Source organism: Mastigoproctus giganteus, chromosome 12 (assembly GCF_048544385.1).
Source record: "Mastigoproctus giganteus isolate SK-2022 chromosome 12, ASM4854438v1, whole genome shotgun sequence".
Lineage (NCBI taxonomy): Eukaryota > Metazoa > Arthropoda > Arachnida > Uropygi > Thelyphonidae > Mastigoproctus > Mastigoproctus giganteus.
Genome location: NC_143586.1, coordinates 33,597,626 through 33,614,016, shown reverse-complemented (window position 1 = coordinate 33,614,016; position 16,391 = coordinate 33,597,626).

The following is a 16,391-nucleotide window of genomic DNA, read 5'->3' as shown; positions in this document are numbered from 1 at the left end:
TATCAATTAATGTGAATGCCAATGAATGACATTATTAATTAATGTGAATAACATTATGCTATTCTGTAATGTTATTCCAGTAAAAAAAGTGTAGCAGCAATGTTCTGTTCTTTTTCCAGGAAAAAGAACAGCTCATCCAATCTCTAAGTTGCCCTTAATTCTGGAAAGTATAGAAGCACCAGCCTGAAACATTTCCAGGGACAGTGGCAAAGCAATGGTCCCGTAGTAGCGCCAACTCATTGTCTGTGATAAGTGCATCTCATTAAACAGTGGCATATCATTCCATGGTGCAGGTGGTACAGCTGTACTAGTGCCAAAATTATTATTATTATATTAGGCTCACCCGTAATTCATTACATAAACCGGTATTTGTGTCTGTAAATTGCGTGTGTTCATCGATATTCAACCCCTTCCTTCCACTATGAACTCATATAAGCATAGAGGTATTTGTTGCTATTCTCTGCATTCTAAGTTAGAGATTTTTTGTAATCTGGCTTATCCTGCCTAACCCCACTTTGTCACTTGATTACAGAGTAGTTTACACTGAGTGATCACTGAATTATGTCCACCCCTATGAAAACTGAATGCGACCCGTTGACCACGTGAGATACGAGAGTGCGCGGTTAGTCAACCTACGAAGCATAGATAAAGTGTCAGTGTTTCAGTAGTAGTGAAATTCTGAGTGTGATGGGTAAAAGGAAGGATTTATCGGACTTTGATAAAGGACAGATGGTGGGAGCTCGACGAGCTAGTACCTCGATTTCCCAAACGGCTGAACTGGTGGCGTATTCGAGAGCAGACGTAAGTGTACCAGAACTGGCGTCAAAATGGTCAAACAACGACCCGACGGCAAAACGCAAAGGTCAGCGAAAGGTTGATGTTAGAGGTGGGCGCCTGGTACGACACTCGTACAGGCGAACGCAGCACTGTCGAAGAGTTGACTACCCAATACAACATGAGCCAACTCGGAACAATATCTGGCATGACCATGCGTCGCACGTATTGGCTATACTAGCAGATGACCCCTACGGCATCCTCTCCTAACCAAGGTTCATCGGCGTAAAAGACTCGCCTGATGCAAAGAGCATGGACTGGAAGAAGGTGTGCTGGTCGGATGAGCCACGTTATTTACTCCACACTGTGGATGGTCGTGTATGGATTTGCCATCAACAACATGAGATTCTTCATCCATCATGCATGGTATCAAAAGTGCAGGCCAATGGAGGCAGTTGTATGGTGTGGGGCATGTTTCACTGGCAGGAACTTGAACCCCTGGTGCACGTGGAACAACGTATCAATGGTCTCCGCTATCATCAACTGCTTGCTGACTGTGTACACCCTGCTTTGTTACAATTTTTCCTGAATGGCGATGGTGTCTTCCAAGACGACAATGCGCCGAGCCATCGGGCACTTGTGCAAGAATGGTTTAAGGAACACAGTTCTGACTTCCATTCTATCGATTGGCCGTGTCTGCAGGGGTTGCCCCCAGGGTTCTGTCCTGGGGCCGCTGTTGTGGAACATTGTCTTGGATGAGTTCCTGGCCATGGACCTTGGTGACGTCCAAACCCAAGCTTTTGCCGACGACTTAATCTTGAAAATTGCTGCCGACAGTAGAACCCAGTTGGAGGTAAAAGCAAACCATGCCATCAGGATACTACAGGACTGGACCATCTTACACTGCCTAAAAATCTCACCAACTAAGACATCCTCAATTTTACTGAAAGGCTCCCTTGACCTGCACAGGCCACCTCAAATAAAGGTGAACAACACCACAGTGAAACTCCAAAGCCAGCTTAAGTACCTGGGTGTGATATTAGATTGTAATCTTTCCTTCAAGCAGCATCTCACACATTTAAGAACAAAGATAAGGAAGTACTCTGCACTGTTAGCACGTGTGGTTCGTCGGGACTGGGGACTTAAACGTCGCGTGCTCTCCTTATATTATAAAACGACATTCCTACCAGCTATAACATACGCCTCTGCGGTTTGGTATCACAAGGCATCAACCGCCGTAAATAGACGCATAATCGACTCAATCCATAGAACTATCCTGTTAACCATTACCAGAGCCTGTAGCACCACTAGCACTGTTGCCCTACAGGTCTTGGCCGGAGCCCTTCCCCTTGACCTGGACATCATACGTACTGGAATAGCCTATTATATAACCAAAGGAATGCCTTGCACCCACCAAGACTACACAGTGGATAACAATGCAACCCACAAGGCTGAAAAGAACAGGCTGCAGAAATACCTAAAAGAAACCTGGCAATACCGCTGGACAAACACAACAAAAGGGAACATCACCAAAAAGTTCATCCCGGACGTAGACAGAGTATACCCCATTCTTCCAACCTGGCTGCAACCCGGACTTTACACGACCTACCTCCTTACGGGTCATGGGGCTTTCAATGCAAAGCTTACAGCATTGGGAATAGTGGAGGATCCGCGTTGTACTTGCGGGGAACAAGAAAGCTGGGTGCACATTATGTTTGAGTGTGTCCAATACGAAGACCTTAGATGCAGACTAATAACTAGAGTTCACTATTTACCGAGGGATCTCGAGTCACATCTACTAGATACACAAGAAGAATATTTAGCCTTAACTGATTTTGCCCAGGGATTATTTAGCAGGCGCCAAACACTAGCCGCCATATACCGAAGACCTTAACGGAATGAGACAAAACAAAACTGCAAATAGCTGCGAGACGACACAGAGGAACCGACTATACAGACCTTGGACTGACTACAAAATGCACTAGGAAAAGACAAGTGACAATAGATTGTCGAACTACAAGAGTCATGATTACCGCCAATAGAAGCGAAAAAACACCTTTAAATAGTCGTGACATCAGAACAAAGGGACACTGCCCCAAGACCTTGCAGCATAGACCCACTACATAATGACAAAAGGTAGTGTAAGGACTAGCAAACATCACGGAAGGGATAAAACCCCATAATGACAGCCAGTAGACTTGATTATGACCCCAAGATAATGACCAGAAAATAAGCCCCAGACCACATGCAGTCTGGAAGGATGACATCCAGATTTAATCCCCTATTAGTGTCCCACCTAGATGAGACTCAACGGCCAATTTTTTAGGGCCTGCAAACTGATGGAGACGACATACGTGGCACTCTCCCGCCGGAACAGCCTATTGGCGACCCAAATCCGCACTCTCTTGAGCGGATCTTTCTTTCCAAACTCCTGGGGAGGAGAGGCTTGCCTCTCCTTGCCTCCCCAATTTTTTCACTCTGGTGGGGCACGGGCATGCCTCACTACCTGCAGGGGCCATCTACTCTGTCGGCCCCTTATTTCCAATTTCTTCCCCCCAGTCTTCATCCTCCCCCCAAACTTTTGTCTTGCACAGCGTTTAGCCCTACATGTCAAAATCAAAAGAGAACATCAAAATTCTTGCCCGAACCTATTTGGTTTTTAAAACTCACTTTCACCGCACAGCCCCACGTCGCGCAATATTAATACTAACTTGTATCACTAATATCAACCTCGATTTTTTTTTTTTTTTTTTTTTTTGGTCCTAGCCACTAAAATCCCAGGAAAGTAAGTGGCAAGACCAGCCAGAGTACAAATATTGGTAACACCCGGCCGGCCTCCCTGTGGCAGGTATTGGTAACGTCGGGTCTCACTAGGGGCCCGGCGGCTAACAGGCCGGACGAACAATGGGCACAACAAACTACACAGTACATATCCCACACACTTTTAAATCTCTGGCTTGTCCGATACAGAGAACATACGCGGAGATGGGAGAAATCCCAGGTGCCGTCAGACCCCGAACATACCTAATACCTAATACCTAATACCTAATCTATCGATTGGCCTCCAAACTCTCTGATTAGAATCCCATAGAGCACTTGCGAGACACTATGGAAAGGCATATCAGATGTATGAATACACCAATCACCTCCATACCTGCTTTGCTGACCGCATTGCACACAGTTTGGTTGGCCTACCTCCAGAACTCTTCCGACATTTTGTTGAACCAATGCCACGTCGGATAGCTGCTGTACAGAGGACAAAAGGAGGACCTACGAAGTATTAGGTAGGTGGTCATAATTCAGTGATCACTCAGTGTATATCTACCATAGGCTACTGCATTACGTGATAATTTATACACATCCTATTCATTTTTCTTCTCTGCTACATGTCTCATTTGTTTGTTCATATGATATCTCTTTAGATCTAAGCCTTGACCATTATTTTTTTGTTGGTGTGAAAAGCCTAGAAGTTTCTATAATTATTTGCTTAATGCTTCCCATTTAGAATTTGTTGTTAGTAACATCATTAGTTGGTCCCACTGTATAGAATTTAAAAATGTCTGAGACCACTGTAGTTTGCTTTACGAAAACAAAACCCTTTCCTTTACTTTTGATGATAGTTATTTCTTTAAGCAAATTCCACATAAATGCACTGTGATTACTATCACCGAGTGGCTCTTTTATCTCTTAATGCATAAAGAATCACCACTGTTAACCAGATCAAGAGTATTGTTCTCTGTCTTGTTGCATCCCTAATATGCTGCTGTAGAAAACAGCCATTCAATAAATACACACAATTTCATGTGCATTCCATCAATTCAGACTTTAGGGCTGCCTTTTCGTGTCGGTTTTCCACAATTTCTGTATTTCAATACAGAAGCAGGAGAAACAATAAGTTAAGTGGAATGGACTTTACCATGATTTTTACACAATTTTTAAATTATTTTTAATGTGGCCAAATGATGATGTTAACAACTGCAAATTCCGAGTGGAAAGTGTTCAGAGAATACAGGAATTTTGGCAGCAGGGTCAAGTAGATGATTTTCTGTATTGCAGTATCCAAGTTGATTTTCAGCTTGGGTGCATATAGATCTGAATGACATATGTTAGATGGGATGTAGATCTGTTTAGAATGGCTTCAGATAAGGTGAAACAAGATTAGTCAGTGTTATAATCAAGATTGCTGGGTTTTAGGAGCATCGGCGACTAAGCTGCGTTGCTCCATGTATATTGTCTGTAAATTGCGTGTGTTCTGGGGTAGATTTTCTGTTTTGTCGGATGAAAAACGCGAGTTTCCAGGAGAAAAAAACCATACTGCCCGCGCCTGAGATCATCTAAATCAGCGATGTTGTGAAAAAGACCTATAAAAACTCCTCACGTCATCGACGGGATTCGAACTCAGGTCTTTTCCACGAGGTGTGGGAGGACGGCAATCCTACCTTTCCTATACAAAAGGACACCCTTTCCAAATAAGGCTTCTGTAAATTGTAACGTTTGGAAACTAGTCACTTGCAAGGAGATCTGATCGAAGCGTTTAAGGCTTTAAATAGATTGTGGTAGCATCCCTATTATTCTTTCTCAGATGATATGCTAAAAGGGTTATAAATTTAAATTCAAAATGGATACAGGATAAATGAGTGAAATTTTTTCTTTCAGCCTGAGAGTAATTAACGGGAGATTGTCCTAAAAGAAAGAAAGTTTAACGGAACCACAGTGATCACTTTTCCAAGAGACGCGTCGGTCCTGTAAAAAATCCTAAAGCGTATTTCTGCCATGGCTTGACTTGTTGACAGCAAAAGAACCATGAATGCCCCAGTGCCAGTGATCAAGGTATACACGCCCACAGATAACACCATCCAAACTACAATGAGATTAGATCATTTATCATACCAAGGGCCCCGAACTGAAGCTTCTTTTACGGATACTGAGCTGGAATCTGCTATCTCAACCTTAAGGGATGGTAAATTAGCATTAGCATTAGCGTTAATAGAGGGGCATATGATGCAAGAAAGCAAGCTTATGCAGCCTCAGCCAAAAAAAAAAAAAAAAAAAAAAAAAAATTCCACTTCACCCCTCCGTTCGTTCGAAATACCTGTCCAGCTGAGCCTTAAATTTATTTAGGCTATCAACTTCTACGACAAGGGATGGAAGTCTGTTCCACCAACCAACTATCCGCTGGCTAAAGGCAAATTTCCGCACATCTATCCTACATCTCTCTTTCCTCAGTTTGAATTTATGCCCTCTCAGGTGATTATTCTGAGCAAGAGGCAGAATCCCATCAGCATTGAGCATGCTCAAACCATTCAAGGCTTTATACACCTCTATCAGATCACCTCGCTGGTGCCTAGTGTCCAGACACTGTAATTTGCAAAACTTAAGCCTTTCTTCGTAAGAGCAAACCCTTTGTTCCATTCACTAATCTTGTTGCCCTTCTCTGTACTCGTTCCAGCAGCTCTACATCTTTCTTGAAATGAGGCCTCCAGACCTGTATACAGTACTCAAGGTGTGACCTGACCATTGCCTTATACAAGGGAATAATCACCTCCTTATCCCTGCTAGAAAAATTCCTGTATATCATTGACAAGACACCATGAACTACTCTTGCAGCCCTTCTGCACTGCTCAGAAAACTTCATATCTGCCTGCACAAACACCCCCAGGTCCTTTTCATTCTCTACCACTGTCACAGAGTTGATACGTTGCTCTGGGGTTGCTGTTTCCCATATGTAGTACTTTACATTTGTCAATGCCACCTCTTCGTTTGCCACCGTCATTAGTGTCATTAACAACCCTGCCAACCTTTGTATCGTCTGCAAACTTGGACATTAAGCTTGATATACCATCATCAATATTATTTATAAATACAGAAAACAATAATGGACCAACACTGAACCCTGAGGGACTCCACTAAGAACATTAGTCCACGATGAGCAGTGTCCATTGATTACCACTCTCTGTATATTGTCAACCACCCCTTTATCCATAGCAGCAATTTGCCTCCAATGCCACACTGCTCCAATTTGTGCAGCAGTCTTCCATGTGCAATAGTATCAAAAGCCTTTCTAAGATCCAAGTATATAATATCAAAGTTATTCCCTGCATCCAGCTCTTTTGTGACCGCATTATAGTATCCAATCAAATTGGTCAGGCAAGACTTCCCCTTAACAAAACCATGCTGTGTCCGAGCTATAACTGAAGTCTTGTCTAGATGATCCTGCAGTGCTTCTTTAACCAGTGCCTCCATTAATTTTCCTGTAACAGAGATTAAACTCACAGGTCTATAATTACTTGTGTCAGCCCTTGATCCTCCTTTGTGAATTGGGGCCACATTTGCACATCTCCAGTCTATGGGTACCACCCCTGAGTCCAAGGAAGCTCTCATAATTATGGCTAAGGGTTTACTTCCTTTGCTGCCTCCTTTAATATAACTGGATAGATCCCATCCCCCCCACGTGCCTTTCTTGTGTTTATCTTTAACAATTTCTCCTCTACTTTACTCTCAGTTATTACAAGATTATCTAGCTTACTGCCAGAGTTGAATACACCTCTGGCATTCCCCTCGCTGAATAGCTCCCCATGTGTGAATGTCTATGCAAAATATTCATTTAGTTTATTAGCTACCTGAGCAGGATCATCAACCGTTGAACCATCCATATATCAAGTGGACCAATCTGATTCATTCCATTCCTTCTAGAGTTTACATAAGTACAGAACTCTTTGCTGTTTTTCTTTGCATCCTTTGCCAAAGATTTCTCATAATCTGCCTTTGCCTGCCTAACCTCCTTTGTGACTTGGTTACAGACCTGGACAGGATCTGCTTGAAGTTTTTGTATTTAAAAGAATTTGGAAAAATTGCCAATTAATTATATTAAATCTTTTGAATGTTTGTCTGTCTTCGGGATCATTCCCGCTGGCTTGGACCCAGGCTAGACAAACTTCTGCTTAAATCCTTTGACAAATCCTCCAATGATCCGGCCTCTTACAGGCCCATTACACTGCTGCCCATCCTTGGCAAAGTCTTGGAAAAATTAATTGTTTCTCGTCTTCTAAATTACTATTTAGACAGAAACCTAAGTCCCCACTTCAATTTGGCTTTACACGTGGAAGGTCTTCTGTTGATGCTATTTGTCAGGTTTTGAGTTCTATTCAAAATTCCAATTCTAAATATGTCCTCGGTCTCTTTGATCATTTCAAAGGGGCATTCGACAATGTTTGGTGGCTGAGTGTCCTGGCGAGGTCCAGAGCGGCCGGGGTCTCTGCTCCTATTTACCGTCTCCTGTCGAATTGCTTTGATTCTCGCAGCATCACAGTTTTCTCAGGATTCTGCTCTATCTCCAGATCTATTTCTACGGGCTGCTCTCGGGGCTCTGTTCCTGGCTCTGTGTGCTGGAACATGGTCTTTGATGGGTGGCTCATGGTTGATCGAGATAACATCGTTCAGATAGCTTACGCAGACGACCTTGCTATTCTGATTTTTGGTAATTCCCGGCGAGAGCTGGAGTGCAGAGCAAATGAAGTTTTCTTGTTGCCATGGACATGTTCCCGTTCCTATCAGAACCTTTTATGTCATTCGTACAAGCCTGGTTGACTTCATGGTTTTATCACCGTACACTTTCCGTAACATCTCCAAGGTTTTTGCACCATTTGTATTGAGTTTCACTAAAATTTTAATAACAATTCTTTGCTCTAAATTACGATCACTCATTTTTCCGCCGAAGGGTTAAAACACTGATTCACTTAAAGAGGCACAGTGTAATCGAAACTTAAAACGATTGCAACGAAATAAAAACTGCTCTGTACAGGAAAAAATAAATTGCAGCACGATATGAATTTCATTGACCCTCAGTAATAAAGCATTGGTAAGCAACGATTCTCGTTTCATTTTAGTCATATTTCATTTACTGCAAAATTAAATAATACTTGTATTTTAGCAAATTAATTTTTAATTTGACACATGGTACAAAAAAAAAAACTGTCATGTTAACTTTTGGTTCATTTGCTGTTTTTTGCTAGACGAAAAAACATAATTTCCAGGGAGGGGAGAACTTTGTTGTCCTTGCCTGAAACCAACTAACTCAGCCACGAACTGCAAAAACGACATAAATATTTCTTTCGTTATTGACGGGATTCGAACACGAACTTTTTCCATCCGGTGTGGGCAGGGATGGTGATTATAACCATTGCGATACTCGCGCGGTACCGCGAAGGACTGTGTCTCAGTTTGCCAAAAACTCCGCCTAAGCCTGCCTCTAGGCTTTGTGGGCAGCGCCGTTTTCATAGTTCGCCTATGACTACATTTACTGCCAACTATCTCTTAGGATAATCCAGGGCTTCTCAACCTTTTTTGCACCACGGCACGCTTGAGAACTTATAATTTTGTACGACAGAGATAAACTGGAGCAGATTTTGGGGTGTCCATAAGGACTTTGTGAAAAAATGTATTACATTTGCGTTATATTATATGTAATTATGATAAGAAAAGTAAAATTTAAATACTACGGAAGATATTAAATATTTAATACTAAAGTCATACAAAACTTCAAAATAAAATCTTTTAAAACTTTTTTAATGAGAAACTTGAGCTTGCTTCTGTGAACTTAACATTTTTTTTATCAGGTTTTATTCTTGAAATCGCTACGCGTAATTCCTGATCCGGACTTTTTAATGATGACCTCTTCGAATTCTTGATAGTCACCTTCGACGAGAAACTTTGTTCGCACAAATAGGTAGTAGCAAATGGAAGCAGAGTGTCAATTACTTTTTCTTCGATTGAAGGAAACTCCTTTCTCGCCATTAACCAAAATTCGGATAACTCGATATCTTTAATTTGTACTTGAAGGGTGCGATCATATTTAAATCTAACAGCTCTCCTTTTTCTTTCATTGATAAATATAATGCTGCAATTTCTAGGGATAATGCGAATGGATTTCGAATCCAATCAAATTTTTTTACATCAAGTATTTCAAAATAGTGATGAAGTTTTTCCTCAAGCAAACACAAATGTTGCTCTACTAATCCCAGTAATTCTTTAGGATTTAAATTATAACACCAATTAAACATCATTAGTGATCCGTTTTTAACCTCAGTTTTCCTAAGTTGAATATTTTCTTTGAATCAATAAACTTTTTCCGTACACGTTAGTATGTTTTCATGTGATCCTTGCAATTTTCGATTTAGCTCATTCAGGTGCTCAAAAATATGTTAAGTAAGTTAGTTTTTGGAGCCAATAACTAACCTTCAATAAATCAGAAAAGTAAGAATTATTCACAAAAAAATAATTTCACCTCTTCCCTTAGCTCATAAACTCTTCCTTTGGCTTTTATTAAATTCACCATTTAATGGATTTTATTAAATTCACCATCTTGATAACATCATGTAATGTGGAATTCAGATCCACAGACAAACGTTTAGATATGAGCGCTTCTCTGTAAATAAAACAATGTATAACCTGAATTTCTGAGTTTTCAGAACGAACTCTTGATATAAAACCTTTAACTCTTCCGGTCATTGCTGTTGTTGTTGTTGGTTTAGGGATTTATTAGGCGCATCGGCAACTATGGCCATAGTGCGCCATTTGATCATTGCAGCTGCACCATCAGTACACAAGCTTAAGCAATCTTTCCATAATATCTTATTTGTCTCGAAGTGTCCATTTACCACTTTGAATATTTCATCCCCAGTAGTGTGATTTGGCAGTTCATTGCAGAAAAAATAATGTTCTTTCAAGCATTTCTCTTCAATGATTCTAACTAGTGATATTATCTGACCACAGTTACTAATCTCTGTAGAATCATCAATTTGCAATGAAAATTTTTTAGATTCGATACTTTTCTGAATTAATTTTTTTCGATGTCATCTGATATGTCTTCAATGCATCTGTGTTATTTTAAAGCGGCACTTTTTCAATTTCCTTTGTACCAAGCATAGTGTTAACAATTTCGATGCAGGCTAGTAAAATAAGCGATTCTGCAATTACATGAGGCATTTCGGATTTGGCTATCAATTGGGTGACCTTATAACTAGCCTCTTGAGCTCGATTTGATACTGTTGTGACCGAATTCATAAAACAACTTTGCTTCCTGCGCTGTGCTGCCACTTTTTTAGGTACACTTACCTAATAGCGTGCTTAGGCTCCTTTAGCCTTCAAAATAGCCTGAATTCGTCTAGGCATGGATTGAACAAGATTCTGAAAACGTTGTGCAGGAATGGAGTACCAAGTAGACATGAGTGTGTCACGCAGTTCCTTGAGATTCGACAGAGGTCGAATCTCAAGGCAGCGAACAGCCCTTTCCAGCTCATCCCAAAGATGTTCAATAGGATTGAGATCTAGGGACTGGGTGGGCCACTGCAGCAAAGAAAAGTCATTGCCATGTTCCTGGAACCATTCCATAGTGATTCGGGCTTTGTGCACCGGCGCATTATCCTGTTGGAAGTAACCATCTGAATGAGGATAAACTGTCAACATGAACGGATGCATTTGGTCAGCAAAGATGTGGTACCATTGATACCCAAAGATTGAGACGTGAATCTTTGGGTATCAATGGACCCAACGTGTGCCAAGAAAACATTCCCCACCATAACAGTACCTCACCACCTTGCATAGTAGTCGTCAGACATGACAGGTCCATGGATTTATGCTGTTTTCGCCAAATTCTGAGCCTTCCATCAACATGATGCACCAGGAACTTCGACTCGTCAGGCCAAGCAACTGTTTTCCAAACCTCGATAGTCCAGTGCTGATAATGCTGTGCCCACAGAAGGCGTGCTGTCTTGTTCTTCATTGATAACAAAGGTACGTGATGTGGCCGTCCGTCGGCTGCTGTAGCCCATTCGCGACAAAGTGCGACTAGTGGTCTGTTGAGTTATTTTGTTCTGCGAACCTAGGTTGTATTCTGACTTGATGTACGACATTGTGGCCCGTCTGTTTGCACAATTCTAGCCATCCTCCCCTGACCTCTCTCTCTCTCTCTCTCATCAACAAGCGATTTTCTTCCACAGGAGTGCCGTTGAGAGGATGTCTTCTGTTGGTTGCACCATTCTCGACACACCCTTGAAACTGTGGTGCATGGAAAGTTCAGGAGAACTGCCGTTTCAGAGATGCTTTGTCCAGCACGTCTTGCACCTACTACCATGCCACGTTCGAAGTCCGATAGATCACTTCTTTTCCCCATTCTTTCTACATTCCTAATCTACTAGTTTACTAGGGACGATTGCTTCATTTGATAACTCTTCTAGGGAAATAGGACATATAGGTCGAGGAAGTGACGAATTATCGGAGCATACAAATCCATATTTGATATATTCCTCATTATATTGCCTACCGGTTTTGTCTTTTTTTTTTTTTTTTTTTTTTTTGGACAACCTTGGTTTTCCCGTGAATCTGATGACTTTCTGGCTCTCTTAAAAAAATTTTCCACTATCGGTGGAAAATAAATATCTACAAAAATTAAATTGGGTTAAATATAAACTACTTAATGAAGCAATTTAATAAATACATTTTGAATAATTATTTGTTTTTAGATGTAAACATCGATTTTTATTTCTGAAATAAACAATAATAATAAGCAATATCTTTTCAGTAGAAAAATGTGAAAACTGGTCCAAAATAATTCGGGAAAAAAAAAAAAAAAACAATAGGCAAAACAAAAAGCAAATCGCGACTAAAGTAAGTAAAATTTCTTTTTTCGCTTAATATCGAACTCTATTTTCATATAAAAAATGAATTTTTTAATCAAAGATAAGAGAGAAAAAACATTATTATATATACAGGGTGTCCTAAAAATACACGGCATAACTTCAGGAATGAGTTCCTCATATGTAGACAATAAAAATATTTTATATCAACATAGTTCCGGTAATGCTTGGTTCCCGAGTTATTAACCGGAATGTCTTATCTCCTGCAGGTGATTTCCTTCATCACAAGGTACTGACAGAATCTGGTGGTTTTCCATTCAGACCATGTACTCAAATCAGGAGCAAGCGGATATGCACTTTAGGTACGGTTGGGCAGACGGCAACCTGCCCAACCGTACCTAAGTAGGGCATATGATGCAAGAAAGCAAGCTTATAAAGCATCAGCCAAAAAAAAAAAAAAAAAAAAAAAACACCCTTCCCATTTCACCCATCCATTCATTTCAAATGTTTGTCTAGTTCTGCCTTGAACTTATGTAAGTTGCTGACCTCCACTACGACAGTTGGAAGTTTGTTCCAACTATCAACCACCCACTGGCTAAAGGCGAATTTCCAAACATCTATTCTACAATTATCTTTCCTCAATTTGAGTTTATACCCTCTCAGGTGAGTAATCTGTGCAAGAGGAAGAATCTCATTAACCCTAGTAGGGCATATGATGCAAGAAAGCAAGCTCTGGAGGCTCGTCGTTTGTACCACGAAAGGTTCCCAGAACGATGTCCAGACAGGAAAATGTTTGAAGGTATCCATCGGCGTCTTTGTAAACATGGGACCTTTACACCTCGTGCTGCCGACAGAGGACGACCAAGATCTACGATTCCTGAAGTAGAGGAGGAGATTTTGGATGTTGTGGATATCACTCCTGGAATCAGCACATGCAGAATAGCAATGCAACTGGCTGTTACAACATCAGCTGATGTAGAAACTCTCCGCAATCGAATTGTAGCAACCTGCTACAATTCGATCGCGAGTCCATGAGACGTCGATGTGAGGCCTGTGTTCAGGCAGAAGGTGGACATTTTGAACAGTTACTATAAGGTGATATGAACAGTTAAGTGTCATAGACAGACCTTCAAAACTCGGAAACCAAGCATTTCCGGAACTATGTTGATATAAAATATTTTTATTGTCTACATATAAGGAACTCATTCCTGAAGTTATGGCGTGTATTTTTGAGACACCCTGTATATTTAGTGTTCCTCTGATTTTAGAATATTGCAGTTAGAATTATAATTAATTACCACTATTACAATTACAATTTGCAGATTACGATTCTAAAGTATTAAATTCTGAATTAATTGATTGAGATGTAGAGCTGCTGGAACGATTACAGAGAAGAACAACGATATTGGTGAGTGGAACAAAAGGTTGGTGTCACCAAGAAAGGCTTAAGTTCTGAAAATTTAGCTTTTGGAGACTAGGCACATGCGAGCTGATCTAATTGAGGTGTATAAGGCCTTGGATGGATTGAGCAAGCTCAATGCTAATGAGATTCTTCCTCTTGCACACATTACTCACCTGAGAGGGTATAAACTCAAATTGCGGAAAGATAATTGTAGAATAGATGTTTGGAAATTCGCCTTTAGCCAGTGGGTGGTTGATAGTTGGAACAAACTTCCAACTGTCGTAGTGGAGGTCAGCAACTTACATAAGTTCAAGGCAGAACTAGACAAACATTTGGAATGAATGGATGGGTGAAATGGGAAGGGTGTTTTTTTTTTTTTTGGCTGATGCTTTATAAGCTTGCTTTCTTGCATCATATGCCCTACTAGGTTAAATGCTGGTACAATATAAAACAGGAAACATTAGGTAAATATGTTTATAAAAAAAGATTAAATTCTTACCTGCTGACAGACTTCTCTTGCCGATGCTCTCAGAAATCTGATGTGCATACAGGCAAGACTCGGTGCCAGCAGTTAATTTATGGGTGAGGGATTAACTCCGTTGGCCAGTAGGACAGTGCAAGTTTTTATCCTGGATCCAGCGTTCATGTATAGTGAAGCCTGGGCTGACCTTTGCTCCCATACTCTGAAATTAATCAGGGTTGGTTTGCAGGCTAGTTCAGGATCTTACTGATACCATGAGACCATGTTGCTGGTGCCAAGTTTGTATCCTGGATCCGGGTTCTTCTGTAGTGGATGCCTACTCTGAACATCAGGGTTGGTGTGCAGGCTGCTTCAGGATCTTACCGATACCCATCATCAGACCATGCTTCTGGTTCAGGTGAACTGGAGGGATTGTATCTGGTCTATTTTCTTTTCCTGTTTTTTTCATTCCTTCTTTTATTTTCTTATCGCAGGTTGAATTCGTTGTTTTTTGTTCCTTCCCTAACTATATGAAAATTTTATAAAATTAAATCTCTCGCGGGAAACCGGTTGGGAAGCTCTGGGGTAATCCATGGTGTTTCATTTTAATATTAATTTTATAATCTGAGGAAGGGGCTACTAATCCTTCAAAATAAAATATAAAACTTGATATATATATAGATATGTTGAGTTTTTTTTTTTTTTTTTTTGACTGGAGATTCTGAATTATCTTTGATTCCTTGAATCAAAGGAAAGATTGTGCAAGGCTCAAGGGGTAGAATTTTTTTCAGCCCGGACTGTACTTGTTAACAGGAGAGATTGCTTCAGGGATGGGATACACTTAAATAGAAAGGGTGCAAGAATATTTGCTGATGCTATCGAGGCAGTGTTAGGTGGGTCGGAAAACTGCTAGCTTGGGGGGATACAAAGACTAATAGTTTAACAGTAACCGCAGGCAGAGGTGAAGGTGATTCTTGCACAACTTCTATTAGAATAAGAAGCGACCTGGAGCGAGGGGTGTTGGGGGTTTCAGGGACGGATGGCAGTCATCCTGGAATAGTTGGGTATATGGGATGTGTTAGGGTAACAAGGAATAGGCATAGGAGCATGTATGCTTGCATGTATGCCAATGCTAGAAGTATAGTAAATAAATTTGATGAATTTGAAGTGTTGGTCAAGACATCAAAGGCGGATATTGTTGGGATAGCAGAGACGTGGTGTCACAAAGATATAAGGAATGCAGAACTGGAATTTGGGGAGTACAATGTGTACAGAAAGGATAGACAGGACAGAAAGGGAGGAGGTGTTATGCTGTTAATTAAGAAAAACATAAAATCAAAAGAAGTGCTTCCAGTTGATATAGATGGACAGTGCACTGTTGAGTCAGTTTGGTGTGACATAAGCACTGCAAAAGCAAAAATAAGAGTAGGAGTGTGTTATAGGCCTAATGACTCGAATGAGTACAATGAACAATTGTACAGAGAAATAGAGTGGGCCAGTAAATCAGAATGTCTTATAATGGGGGATTTTAACTTCCCAGATATTGACTAGAACTTGTGGGTTGGTCACTCACACACTAGTCAGACTTTTGTGGATTTATTGGATGATTGTTTTCTGCAGCAGCATGTTCGAGAGGCAACCAGAGAAAGTAATACTCTTGATCTGGTTATCAGCAGTGATCATTCGTGTATTAAGAATTTGCAGATAAAGGAACCACTAGGTGGCAGTGATCACAGTGTGCTGAAGTGGGATTTACTCAAAGAGGTAACTACCGTCAGGGGTAAAGGAAAGGGTTTTTGCTTCCGTAAAGGGGAGTACAGTGGTCTCAGACAGTTTTTAAATTCTGTACAGTGGGATCGACTGACGATGTTACAAACAGTAAATTCTAAGTGGGAAGCATTCAAGGAATTAATCGTGGAAGCTACTAGACTTTTCATACCGATGAAGAAATATTGTTCAAGGTTTAGGCCTAAATGGTTATCAAATGAACTAATGAGACTCGTGACAGAGAAGAAAAATGCATGGGATGCATATAAATTATCAGGCGACGCAGAAGCCTGTAGCAGATATAAGCTAGTCTGTAATCAGGTCACAAAGGAGGTTCGGCAGGCAAAGGCGGATT